This window comes from Eleginops maclovinus, chromosome 22 (genome assembly GCF_036324505.1).
Source record: "Eleginops maclovinus isolate JMC-PN-2008 ecotype Puerto Natales chromosome 22, JC_Emac_rtc_rv5, whole genome shotgun sequence".
NCBI classification, from domain to species: domain Eukaryota; kingdom Metazoa; phylum Chordata; class Actinopteri; order Perciformes; family Eleginopidae; genus Eleginops; species Eleginops maclovinus.
The window spans coordinates 22,378,934-22,391,123 of NC_086370.1; the positions used below are offsets into that span (position 1 = coordinate 22,378,934).

General features: G+C 40.0%; 1 long non-coding RNA gene across 1 annotated transcript; it reads right to left on the minus strand.

Annotated features, from left to right (window-relative positions):
• Positions 1–7,642: 7,642 nt before the first annotated feature.
• LOC134859256 (uncharacterized) lies at positions 7,643–11,942 on the minus strand. Its single transcript, XR_010165064.1, has 3 exons — positions 11,876–11,942; positions 11,480–11,703; positions 7,643–8,000 (listed from the first exon to the last, which is right to left on the minus strand). It is a non-coding gene; the product is annotated as an uncharacterized LOC134859256 (long non-coding RNA).
• Positions 11,943–12,190: the final 248 nt, after the last annotated feature.

The window sequence follows — 12,190 nt, forward strand, 5'->3', positions numbered from 1 at the left end:
GGGTATTCTTCTTCGTAATCCTCTTGGCCCCCTTGGGAGCATAGGGCGTTCACCATGGATCTCCACCTCACTCTCCTCTGCGCGATCTATCTGCGTATAAGGGGGAATTAAGCAGGCATTAACGGAGAAGACTCATTGGGCTTTGTTCACTGAAAGCTATTGCATACTAAAATATGCATAGGTTGGATTAATATATAGAGACAATGGAGTAGTAAATTAATGCGAAACAACCTCTCAGGTACTTGAAGTTGCAGAATAAACTGCTTTGCTTCTAAAGCAGAACCATTTTCATTGACTAAAGAAAAAGCTGTCGATAAGACGGACTTTACCGGTTCTTCATTAGAATATATCATGGATATATGATGCAGCAGCATTATGGATGATTATTGGATTCAAAGAAGAACCAGATCAGTGTCTCTGCTTCTTCTTTTGATCAGCAGTAAGTAACACATGCATGAGGCAAACTGTGTTAGTGTGTTGGTTACTTAAATCCTCCGATGTAAGACTGAATCTGAGGATTTAAATTACCAACACAAATTACCAAGGGACATTTTTGAAAAAAGTCCAGAACTTTAAAAAAAAGTTGGAAAAATAAGTGGGAAACAATTTTAATTTGGAGAATTTGTGGGAAATAAAAGTGAGAGTTTGGAAAAAGTTGAAATTTGGAAAAATATCTGAACTTTGAGAAATCTGTTTAATTTTCGGGGGAAAAGGGAAAATTTGAAAAAGGTTGACATTTATTTATTTGACAAAAGTCTAAATATGGAAAGAAAAGTCAGAATTTTGAGAAATTTGGAAAAATAAGTGGGAATTTTGAGAAATAAATTAGATTTTTTGGGGAAAATTTAGATTTTTTGGGAATATAATTCATCGTAAAAAATTGTTGGAAATTTGAAAAAGGTCAAGATTTTGAAAATAAGTCAGAATTTGGAGACATTTTGAGGGCCACATGTAAAAGAAATGAAGATCTCATAGCAGATTCACACTCAAAGCCTACAGAACAGCTGACAGAGAACAGATAACCTCTTCTCTGTTACAACAAACACGAGATGATCTTTGTAGTTTTCTATTCACATTGTAAACCTAAAAGTAATCCACAATTTTGAGAAATGTGACAGTAATCTGATTTGTTTAATGTCACTATGAGGGAATACAGTAATCCAGTACTCCCCACGTCTAGGCTACACCCTCGTGCCATCTGTTGTCAACCATCAAGCAATAAAATCCTGTTATCATCAAATAAACCTAGCGTCAGATTATTGTTCTGTTTGTTGCATAACCATGACAGCTATACTATAAGTCTCACAGATTCAAACGTCGAATATATATATAGGAGTATCCTGATCCTGGGCGTCGGCCCAGAACAATTTCCGATGTACACTTTTTTTCCCATTGCAATCCCATTATATGTGAGCACTGCTATCCAGCCAGAAAGCATATTTGTAACTACAGTCCACTTTCTGTTCCATTAACGGTGATTGTAGCCCTCTCATCATCCGCTCGTTCAGCCGCCAGAGAGGTGGACTAATGTCACTTGTTAACTTTTTTTTTTTTCCCTTTCTGAGAATCATGCATATACACGCCAGATCTAAAAGATGCCACTCTACCTGGCAGTAATAACTCACTCACAGACCTATTTCAGGAACCATGCGACTCTATTAACCTGCAGGAAAACAGACGTACAGTATTTGCACCGAGCAAAACAGCGATGGATGATCTTTGTGTTGATAGTGTGGCTTGTCCCCCATCATCAGGCCTGATTTTCAATTAAAGGGCAAACAAATCTAACTCCTCCAATCAAATAAGACAACAAACTACACACCAGCCGGGTCTCCGAAGGTCAGAGTTGTAGTGATTTGTCCGGAGCAATAATATGTGGATCTCAGCTAAATCAGACCCTCCAGGAATAATAAGTGGAATCTTAAATCTGAACCTTATAAAATGATTCAATGGTAACAGCTTGCTGCCGTATTTCTGTCAAAACAACTTCATCGTTGCCTCTTATTTTCTGCATTGTAATGAACCAGTTCAGTTAAGAGGCCAACTACACACCAACTTGTATTTCAGATCCTGTTATGTGTGCTCCTTCATGAGCAGAAAACTACTGCTGAGATAGTGGAAGTCAATGGGATCCTACGAACAATAAAATGTTGTGGTTATGAATATGATATTATGGGACAAAAGGATTCCTCCTTTCCTGTAGTGTGTTATAATGGTGTGTGTGCATGTAAATGGTCTGCAAAGGCTAAAATCCCCAAACTCCTTGATTGCTACTCATCAATATGTAACACTCAAGCATCAACTGGCTAGCACTCCAACACATTGTCCGTGATAGGGTAAGGGGCGGGACTTCTCTAAGTGCCGGCCAGCTAACCAATCAGAGCAGACTGGGCTCTGGTTTCAGACAGAGGGTGAAAAGAGGTGCTGTCTTCAAACGTCTACTAACACCACGCATGAGGCTTCTTCAGGCGTGCATTTTATCCTGTTTGATCTCTTTCTGAATGTCATCCATCTTACATATAAATGGCAATGGTGTCTACCGGGTCAGGCGGAGTCAAGCCCCAGGGGTTTAGAGAGCAGACTTTTTGTTCTCACACACACCTGCACATGTACACACACATATCTCACTGTCACGGTGGAGCATGGCTTCTGACAGTGTGTGCATGGGATTAACATGGATGATTTATGGAGGCAGAAACATGGACGGTGAGCACTCCCCCTAGCGCTGTCTTTGTCCCATTGAGCAGAAACACTACAAGAGCAGAACGCTTGTGTTCCTTGTTAAGAGAGGTTTTTCTCCTGTAGTCAGTGGGCTTTCTTTCATACAGAAAGTTATAGAATGAACATTTTCCTCCTTTAAACCACTTTGGCACATCTTGTAAATAACCTCTGCAACTTGAAATAATCACTGACGGTATAACGGTTTGATAATTACAAAATCAATGGCTTAAAACGCACTTCTTAGCCCTTTTTTCCCCCTTCTCTTTCTGCTTATACTACTGGAGACAGCAGTTTCCTCAATTACCACTGAACGGAAATTTCTGCTGAATCAATGCAAATACAGCCCAGTGGCTTTTGTCTGAGCTCACACCCTGGAGACCTAATGATAAGCTCCAGAGGGGAGCCGACACACATTAACTCCAGGACGGACAACAGAAGGGTCAGAGGTCAGTATATATCTAACCCAGCCATTAAGAGGGTGGTGCTCCATTGAATTACGAAGCAAAGTTTCAACTACTTCTTTTATCTTGTTTAACTTTTGTGTCTTTTCTTCAACCCAGTCCATAGCCAGATCCTTTACTTAAGTAAAAGTAGTAAAATAACTATGTGACAAATAAAAGCAAACAAGTAAATGTACTTAAGTTAAAGTCAAGAAGTAAATGTACTTAAGTTAAAGTCAAGAAGTAAATGTACTTAAGTTAAAGTCAAGAAGTAAATGTACTTAAGTTAAAGTCAAGAAGTAAATGTACTTAAGTTAAAGTCAAGAAGTAAATGTACTTAAGTTAAAGTCAAGAAGTAAATGTACTTAAGTTAAAGTCAAGAAGTAAATGTACTTAAGTTAAAGTCAAGAAGTAAATGTACTTAAGTTAAAGTCAAGAAGTAAATGTACTTAAGTTAAAGTCAAGAAGTAAATGTACTTAAGTTAAAGTCAAGAAGTAAATGTACTTAAGTTAAAGTCAAGAAGTAAATGTACTTAAGTTAAAGTCAAGAAGTAAATGTACTTAAGTTAAAGTCAAGAAGTAAATGTACTTAAGTTAAAGTCAAGAAGTAAATGTACTTAAGTTAAAGTCAAGAAGTAAATGTACTTAAGTTAAAGTCAAGAAGTAAATGTACTTAAGTTAAAGTCAAGAAGTAAATGTACTTAAGTTAAAGTCAAGAAGTAAATGTACTTAAGTTAAAGTCAAGAAGTAAATGTACTTAAGTTAAAGTCAAGAAGTAAATGTACCAGAAAAATCAAAAAATCTCAAGCTTTTCGAAAATAAATGAGCCAAAGACTGAAATGTTTTTAGATACCAAATAATGATCCCTCTATTGGCCAACTGATTAACTAACCAGGCGGTCCTTTTATAAACGGTTGTGTATGAGGATCATCAGCTACAACTCTCTCTCTTGATTACATCCTTAACGAGAAATTGCTATTTTACTTTAAGAATCTCCAGTCATTGGATCTGTAGAATATGAAGGTGTATAGTTACTGAGGCGGTTGCTACACATTGTTTCTGCTGTTGTTTAATTCATGTACGGAAGAGGAATAGTGCCCAGGTGACATTGTTTGTTTTTTAGATCTGACAAAATAATTTGAGTCTGATAAAATAAGTCTGAATTCTGAGAAAAAAGTCAGAATTTTCCAAAAGTCTTTAAAAAGATTGAGATATTTTTTACTCAGAATTCTGAGATTGAAGTCAAAATTTTGATCGAAAACTCAGAATGAAAAAGGGAAAAAAGTCAGATTTCTGACAAATAACTTCTGAGGACAAATCCTCTTCCATATCTATTTTTCTGAAACGGTTGTATTTTATTGAGGTGAAGAAATAAGATCTAAAAAGCAGCTGCGACGTATTTATTCTTCTTTGAATCTCATAGAGAAACCCACAAACTGTGGCCTATTAGCCTGCTTCATCTCTAGAGCCATCTACAATGTTATAGTCCTTCCAACAAAAGGTGGTGAGCGGTGAGAGCACGGGTTGCCTCAGCGTTACCCTCGAATCCCATGACACCCAACCTCCATTGTGAAGCTCCCTATAAGACGAGTCAGCCGTTTGATCACATCGGAAAATCAATTCACGAGTGTCATACATGAATCAATGGACAGAGAGATAATTGGGTGCAACCTATTGATCAATTGTGAGTGTAATTGAGAGGAAAAACATATGAATATCTTGTCGGAATATGGATTCATTCACTAGTTTAGCTACATTTCATCTGTGGAGATGTAGGTTTCAGCTAAGCTCTGCGGATCTCTAGCTTCAAATGGTCAAGTTTGTTTTTTCAGGATCTGGTCGTCAGCGGGGTCAAGATTGTCTTCGCTCTCTGGCTGTTGTTACAAGGTTGAGTTACACCCTGGTCTGTGAGGGTGCTGATCATTATCTAATGTGTTCAATAGCTTCCCTAGCAGTCGGATCGACAGCGCCAAACTGTCAATCTGGCAAATGAGTCTGATCCGCATGTTGTGTCTCTTTCTAAGTCGTTTTTTTAAGGATATAAAGTCTTACCAAATGTCTAAAGCACAGGATCACACTGCCAGGACCTATTCCAGAGCCTCTTGTTCCTCAGAACATATAAAATAACACATTTGTAATCCTCTTCTCTCGTTATCAATTTGCAATAGCTTCCAGTCAAAACAGTCTGACTGTGTGAGGAGAGTTGAGAGGAGGAAGCAGAGCCTCAACTTCTCTGAAACATCTTCCAAAAATCCAATCCCTATTTGCTAAAAACCGAAGCATGGCGGTAAAAAACAATTCAAGTCAAACACATCTGTCTAGCACGCATAGACTTACATAAAATATGATAAACAACACCGAATATACCAATTGTGTTTTAGTTGTGGCCACTAGGGGCAGCAGAACCAGCTAACAGTTGTCTTATTCCACATAAATAAGGCACCAAACAACATTAGGCTTCATTGTGAGATGTGTCGATGGCCACGTCACAAACCAACAGTCTCTCTTCTCTTAGCTTTATGGAGATTTTCAGTAAAACATATAACTATAGCTTGCATACATCTTCTAGCATTCATCTTCTAGCCCTGGTCTGCCATTTGATTCTTGGTGTTCGTGTTAGTTAGTTTTCTAAAAGTAAGGCAATGCAAGTTTCTTTATAAAGCACCTTTCAACACAAGGCCATCTAAAGTGCTTTACAAAAATGACAGACATTAAGAGCAGCAGAAACGCATTATGAGATGGCATTTAAAAAGCAATGATAATAAACTAACAGTAAAAGGTGAGTATATGAAGAAAGGGACAGTGCAGTGTGTGAGATATGAATAGTTCAATTAAAAGCAGCGACAAAAAAGAAAAGTCTTCAGCCTTGATTTAAGAGTAGTCAGAGTTGCAGCGGACCTGCAGGATTCTGGGAGTTTGTTCCAGATATTTGGAGCATAAAAACTGAACGCAGCTTCTCCATGTTTAGTACAAAAGCAGACCCGTCCAGAAAACCTGCGAGTCAGTAATGTAAAGCCTTACCAAGGAAAATATCTTCCTTCTGCTCGATGACAGCAGTGAAACCGACCTGCTCTTATCCCTACTCGTGTTCACTTTCATGGTTATGCACAAGGTTGGTTCATTCTACTTACAACCCAAAGAATGTCCGTCGCAGTGGGATGGCTTAGCCTCCCTTTTGCATACATTTCATTAAACATCTCTGAATTCTAATTCAATCAGAGGAAACCCACATCCCGAATCCTGGGTTTTATTGTTGATTATGCAAACAAATCAACCTCAGAATGAATTTCCATTGCCCTCATTTTATTTGTTTGTTTTTCGCCCCTCATCTCAGTCGTTTCCTCCCCTCCGAAAAATGGCGTTGTTTGTGCATGGATCCTCTGTTATCTCATTAAGCCCTCCAAACACTCAGGCTGCCTGAAGCCTCCATTATTCTTTTTATCTCTGATTAGGGATTCTATTAAAAAAGTAAATGAGGTCTGTGGGGGTCCTTGTTTTTCGCCATCTTTTTTTTCAAACTAAATTTGTCCTAACCATATATTTAGGCTTTCTAAACGCACATAGATTTAGAGTGCTTCGCTTAAGTGAATGAAACCACTGTCAACTAAAGGGTTATCGTATCAGTTGTCATCTGAGGGATGAGCTGATGAGTCATCACAAACAATGCAACCATCAGATAATGTTGCACTGATTTTCAATACCATTAACCGTGAAGTAAACAGATGCAGCCAACGTTTCAAGAGCTGTTATAAGATACATCGCACAGGAATGCAGGGTGCCAGGTGTATTTTGAGCCAGGCGCAGCTGTGTTGTTCACCAGCAACAACAACAAAACACCACAACATAGCATCAAAAGAACATATGGTTCCAAAGAGACAAAGATCCACTGTGTGTGAGTTATGCGGGAGGCTATAAAGAAGGGAAAACAGGAAGAGTTGCGATCAGTGTAGCCGAATCAGAGTGCCAATTACAGTCCAAAGCCACATTGAAAACAATGAATTCAGTAGACAATAACCTCACCACTAACGCATGTAGAACCGTACCACCATAACTGTGCCATAGAAGACTCAGTGTGAGCCTGTGGAGCTTTATTTCTGCAACAAGCAATCAAATATACAATGTTAGACGATTGAATCTTGCAGGAGTGAATTCAAACAATAAATACACCCATGTCAATTTCATGGACATCAAGGAAATTAGCTACTCCCTGAACTCATTGACAGGCTTTGGGTTTCTAGGAACGGGGAGGCAGGTATGGGGGTTCAAACAAAAAGTGAGCTTTATTCAAAATAAATGCTGTTACCACAAAACACAAAATCTCAGGGACAGGCAAGGTTAACAAAAGAATCAGACAGGAGAGAAACTAAAGACAGGAAGTAGGACTAGACAAGATACAAACACGTCATACATTTCAAAATAAAACAGTAAACTATAAATACAAACCTAAGATCATAACACTCTAATCATCCCGGACCATCCCGCAAAGAAGGAGGACTTTCTCACCAAAGTCACCATGATTGAACTTAACTTGTTCGAATGGTGTGTCACGATTAATGTTGCGACTGCAAGGCATTGTGGGACAGCATTTTCTCCTTTCCTTTCCTAAAGCAACGTCCAGTGTTTCCTAAGCTAAAGGAGGTTATAAAGGAAGTATCAAAGCTCCTTTCCTATCATGTAGAGAATTCGAACCGCTCTTATCATGGGTGCCACTTGGGTGATTGTGGGTCATTTCACTCCGTCAGGAACCTTCCTTTTGCAGCCCTGTTAAATGCAGGTGAGTCAGGTGTTACAGGTGTGCTTCATCTCCCCTGTTAAAGGCCTTCACTCCGCCTACAGGCACTGAAACAACAACAACCCACATATATTACCACGATGCAGCACACTCTAATGTGTTTTCTAGGAATTACTTTGGACTGATAACCCATAGGTAAAGTTTCTTTAAATGCTTGGAAGAAGAATTGATATTTCCATGATTCCTCTAATTTCGTCTCTCAAATAAAACAGTTTCATCTGCATAAAAGTGAATTCACCCAATTCTAAGGATAGCTCAAGCTGGTGGTGATGATAACGGTGGTTCACTTTTGTCATAGCTATGTAAGGCATGTAAAGGTGATTGGTTAGTACCAATTACATCCCTGCAGAATAATCAGGCTGGTTTAACTCATCTATCTTTAGCAGAAAGCGACAAAAAAAATATATACATCTTACAAAACGCAAATCAAAAATACAAGTCATCATTGTTTTAAATAACAGAACATAACATTTAAAGTAAGACCTGTTCCTCTAATTCTATTAATATCGCAAATTCTCAACACTTTTCGAAAACAAGCACTGAAGCCTATTTCCATACAATTAGCAGAAGTCTAAAAATGATACAAGTGTCCTCTTTCCTAACGCTGAATAAAGCACTGATACTCTAGACTCCCTATTAACAGCCTCCAGAGATATTGATGAATAAGACCCCAGAAGAAGAAGTGTGGGCTGATTAACAGGAGACAACCACCCACTCACACACACCCACACACACACACACACACACACACACACATACAGATGTACACACACACAGATGTCTCACACTGGGGATCCTTCTCTATCCTCGCTCATGTCACACAGCGGCCGTGGCTTTTCTGTGGTGGTTGCCATGGTTTCTTCTCATGTCAGGGTTTTACTAATGAAGGGTAGACACAGTCGGGGTCTGTTCGCCGGCATGGACCGCCTACTTTCCAACCGACAGCGATGACCAAAAGGACTTCCTTAGAGGTCACACACAAGGAGTTCCTGGTTATTGAACGGAGAAGGAGGTGGAGTTGCATGTGAGGCATGAAAGGAAGGGCGGGGATGGGATGTTTGAGGAGGTGGGGAAAGAAGATGAATGGCAAGTCTTGAAGGGTAGTGGGGAAAAAGGGAAAGAGGAGGAGAGACGTAATGGGAGATGTCAGGGTGGGAAAAAAACTATGGACAACAAGTTATGGATTCACGATGGCTGAACTTTCCCCCGCAAAGAAAAGAAAAATTAGAATTAGATAAGAGTCGGAGGATGAAGCCATGGTTATTTTGTCACACGTGCACAGCGGGATCAGGGATCTCCTTTGCCTTGCTCAAGGGCAACACGGTAGGGCCCAGGAGGTGAAGTGGGACCAAGTACCAGTCCACATTCCACATTTTAGGTCTGTTCCGGGACGATTCCCAGGCCAAGCTGCTACTGAAAGAGGTCAAAAGACACAGCTGGACGTCAGGGAAATTGACGGAAGAAGACAGACAGGAAGTAAACACTTAAGGGAACAGCAGAAGAAGACAGACAGGAAGTAAACACTAAAGGGAACAGCAGAAGAAGACAGACAGGAAGTAAACACTAAAGGGAACAGCAGAAGAAGACACACAGGAAGTAAACACTAAAGGGAACAGCAGAAGAAGACACACAGGAAGTAAACACTAAAGGGGACAGCACAAGAAGACAGACAGGAAGTAAACACTAAAGGGAACAGCAGAAGAAGACAGACAGGAAGTAAACAATAAAGGGAACAGCAGAAGAAGACAGACAGGAAGTAAACACTAAAGGGAACAGCAGAAGAAGACAGACAGGAAGTAAACACTAAAGGGGACAGCAGAAGAAGACAGACAGGAAGTAAACACTAAAGGGAACAGCAGAAGAAGACAGACAGGAAGTAAACACTAAAGGGGGCAGCAGAAGAACACAGACAGGAAGTAAACACTAAAGGGAACAGCAGAAGAAGACAGACAGGAAGTAAACACTAACGGGAACAGCAGAAGAAGACAGACAGGAAGTAAACACTAAAGGGAACAGCAGAAGAAGACAGACAGGACGTAAACACTAAAGGGAACAGCAGAAGAACACAGACAGGAAGTAAACACTAAAGGGAACAGCAGAAGAAGACAGACAGGAAGTAAACACTAAAGGGAACAGCAGAAGAAGACAGACAGGATGTGAACACTAAAGGAAACAGCAGAAGAAGACCAACAGGAAGTAACAGGCACTAGAAGGTTTAGGCACTGGTTGATCGAGATAAAATGGGAGCAGTTCCTCCAGATCCTGCTCACCCTGTTGGTGTTTCCACTGATAACCGCCTCACTGCACATTATCCCTCTCATGACACCTGAACAAACGGGTCGTTGAATGTTCAAGTTGAAACAGAATGGGTATCTTTTCCTAAACAGAATGAAGCTTATCTATACTTCCTTTCAACTTGATTCTCAGCCCTGCTTTACACTGGAAGCTCACACACCACACACACCCCCACACACACACCCACACACACACACACACACACACACACACACACACACACACACACACACACACACACACGGCTATCTGCTATCTGATCCACTCTCCAGAATCAAGTTATTTTAATGAAAACTCTTTCAAGTCAAAGCCAGTGTATGTGGTAAATGAAGAAAGTGGATTATTCCATCAAACACATTTACCCACTTTGATCTTACTGACAGCAGAGTAGGAGATAGCGTGTCGTGTGTGTGTGTGCGTGCGTGCGTGCGTGTGTGTTTCCATAACCCAAAATACAGCGAGTGCTTCGAGATGATCGACAACAGAGGAGCTCTGCTACGTCTAACTCATTTATAAATAGTTGCTATGGTCATCTGGGAAGGACAGATATTTATGTGCACTTGTTATATTACATTAGGTTAAGTCAAATGAAATGCAGTTCAGTGTAGATAAAGTGCAATGAATTTACAGCACATTTCCATTTTTGGTTCCAGCATCAAGTTGCCTCATGTGTGAGGGGAGCTTCACACAATTTTGTAAAAATGTCAAATCAATGTATAAATAGGAAATACAGTTTGACAGATAAGATGCAAGTTATGAAGCGTACGAATAAGGTGCAGGGTTGAGTTTGAAATAGCTAGAATACAGTTGTCTTACATATTCAACACAGATGCTCTTCGTTTGGTTTCACTCTTTACCTCTGAAACCCAGGACACGTGTTCATATAATTAAGACCCAACTTTTTAATCTGGCTTTTAATTCAATTGCAGTTTTTGTTTAGTTTTAAGCATTTTTGTGTTTATTGACTTGGTTTTCTCTTCACATAGATGTGTTAGGGTTAGGGTTCTAGTGCCCAGAGCCAAGGTCTGGATAGGTTGAAGCTCAGGTGTGTGTTTCATAGTCAATTGAATTGTTTAAATGAATGATAAATACAAAGTGTGAGAGGTTGATAAATGTTGTTTATCATTAAGGGTTTTTATCATGCTTGAAGTAACAGTATACATTGGTTGTGTATCTAAGGTGCAATATAAATAAGGTTCTGATGGGTTAGGGTTGGGGTTTGGTAACTGACTTGTATTTCACACACTTTCTGGTCTCCTCTCCCACTGGCTTTCCTTCCTGCTCTTCTTCCATGTGTCTCCTGTCTCCCTCTGGTTCATTAAACGCTGAGCAGGGTAAATCTTTAATGAGATGCCCTCTGTAGAAGCTGTTGGCAGTAACTTGAAGGGACCATATAGGTGAGGTACACACTGATCCTACAGGCATAGACCTTAGAGGCTGATCTCGACACCTGTCCTGAGGAGAGGAACATACAGGTGTTTATTTATGCATGCACACACCATCATCAGGCCCATTACACCGACATGTTTGAGAACATACATGTGCCAATGACTGAGCATTAATGCTCCAGGATGCAGGAGGGAGAGCAGAGCTCCACTGCACTCTGTGGCAGAAGGTTTATAGTCACGTTTAGAGAGCGGGTGTGCAAGTGATTTATCCCTGAACACGATCACTGCTGTCAACCTGAGATACCTGAAACACAGACGGAGAGATCAGTGGTGTGCTTCTCAAACAGCACGCACACATGTTTATTATACAGTTTGTTTTAGATGTGATGCAACTGACCGAGACGAAGCAAAGACAGATTTAAAATTTCGATATTTCTTCTTCTTTTCTTTGAAAATATTCTTCACTAAAATGTAAAAGTCAAGTGGGACTGATTGAATAGAGAAAAAGTCGGCTGATGACGTGCACTTAAAGTAATGCTATGAATTATATCCCA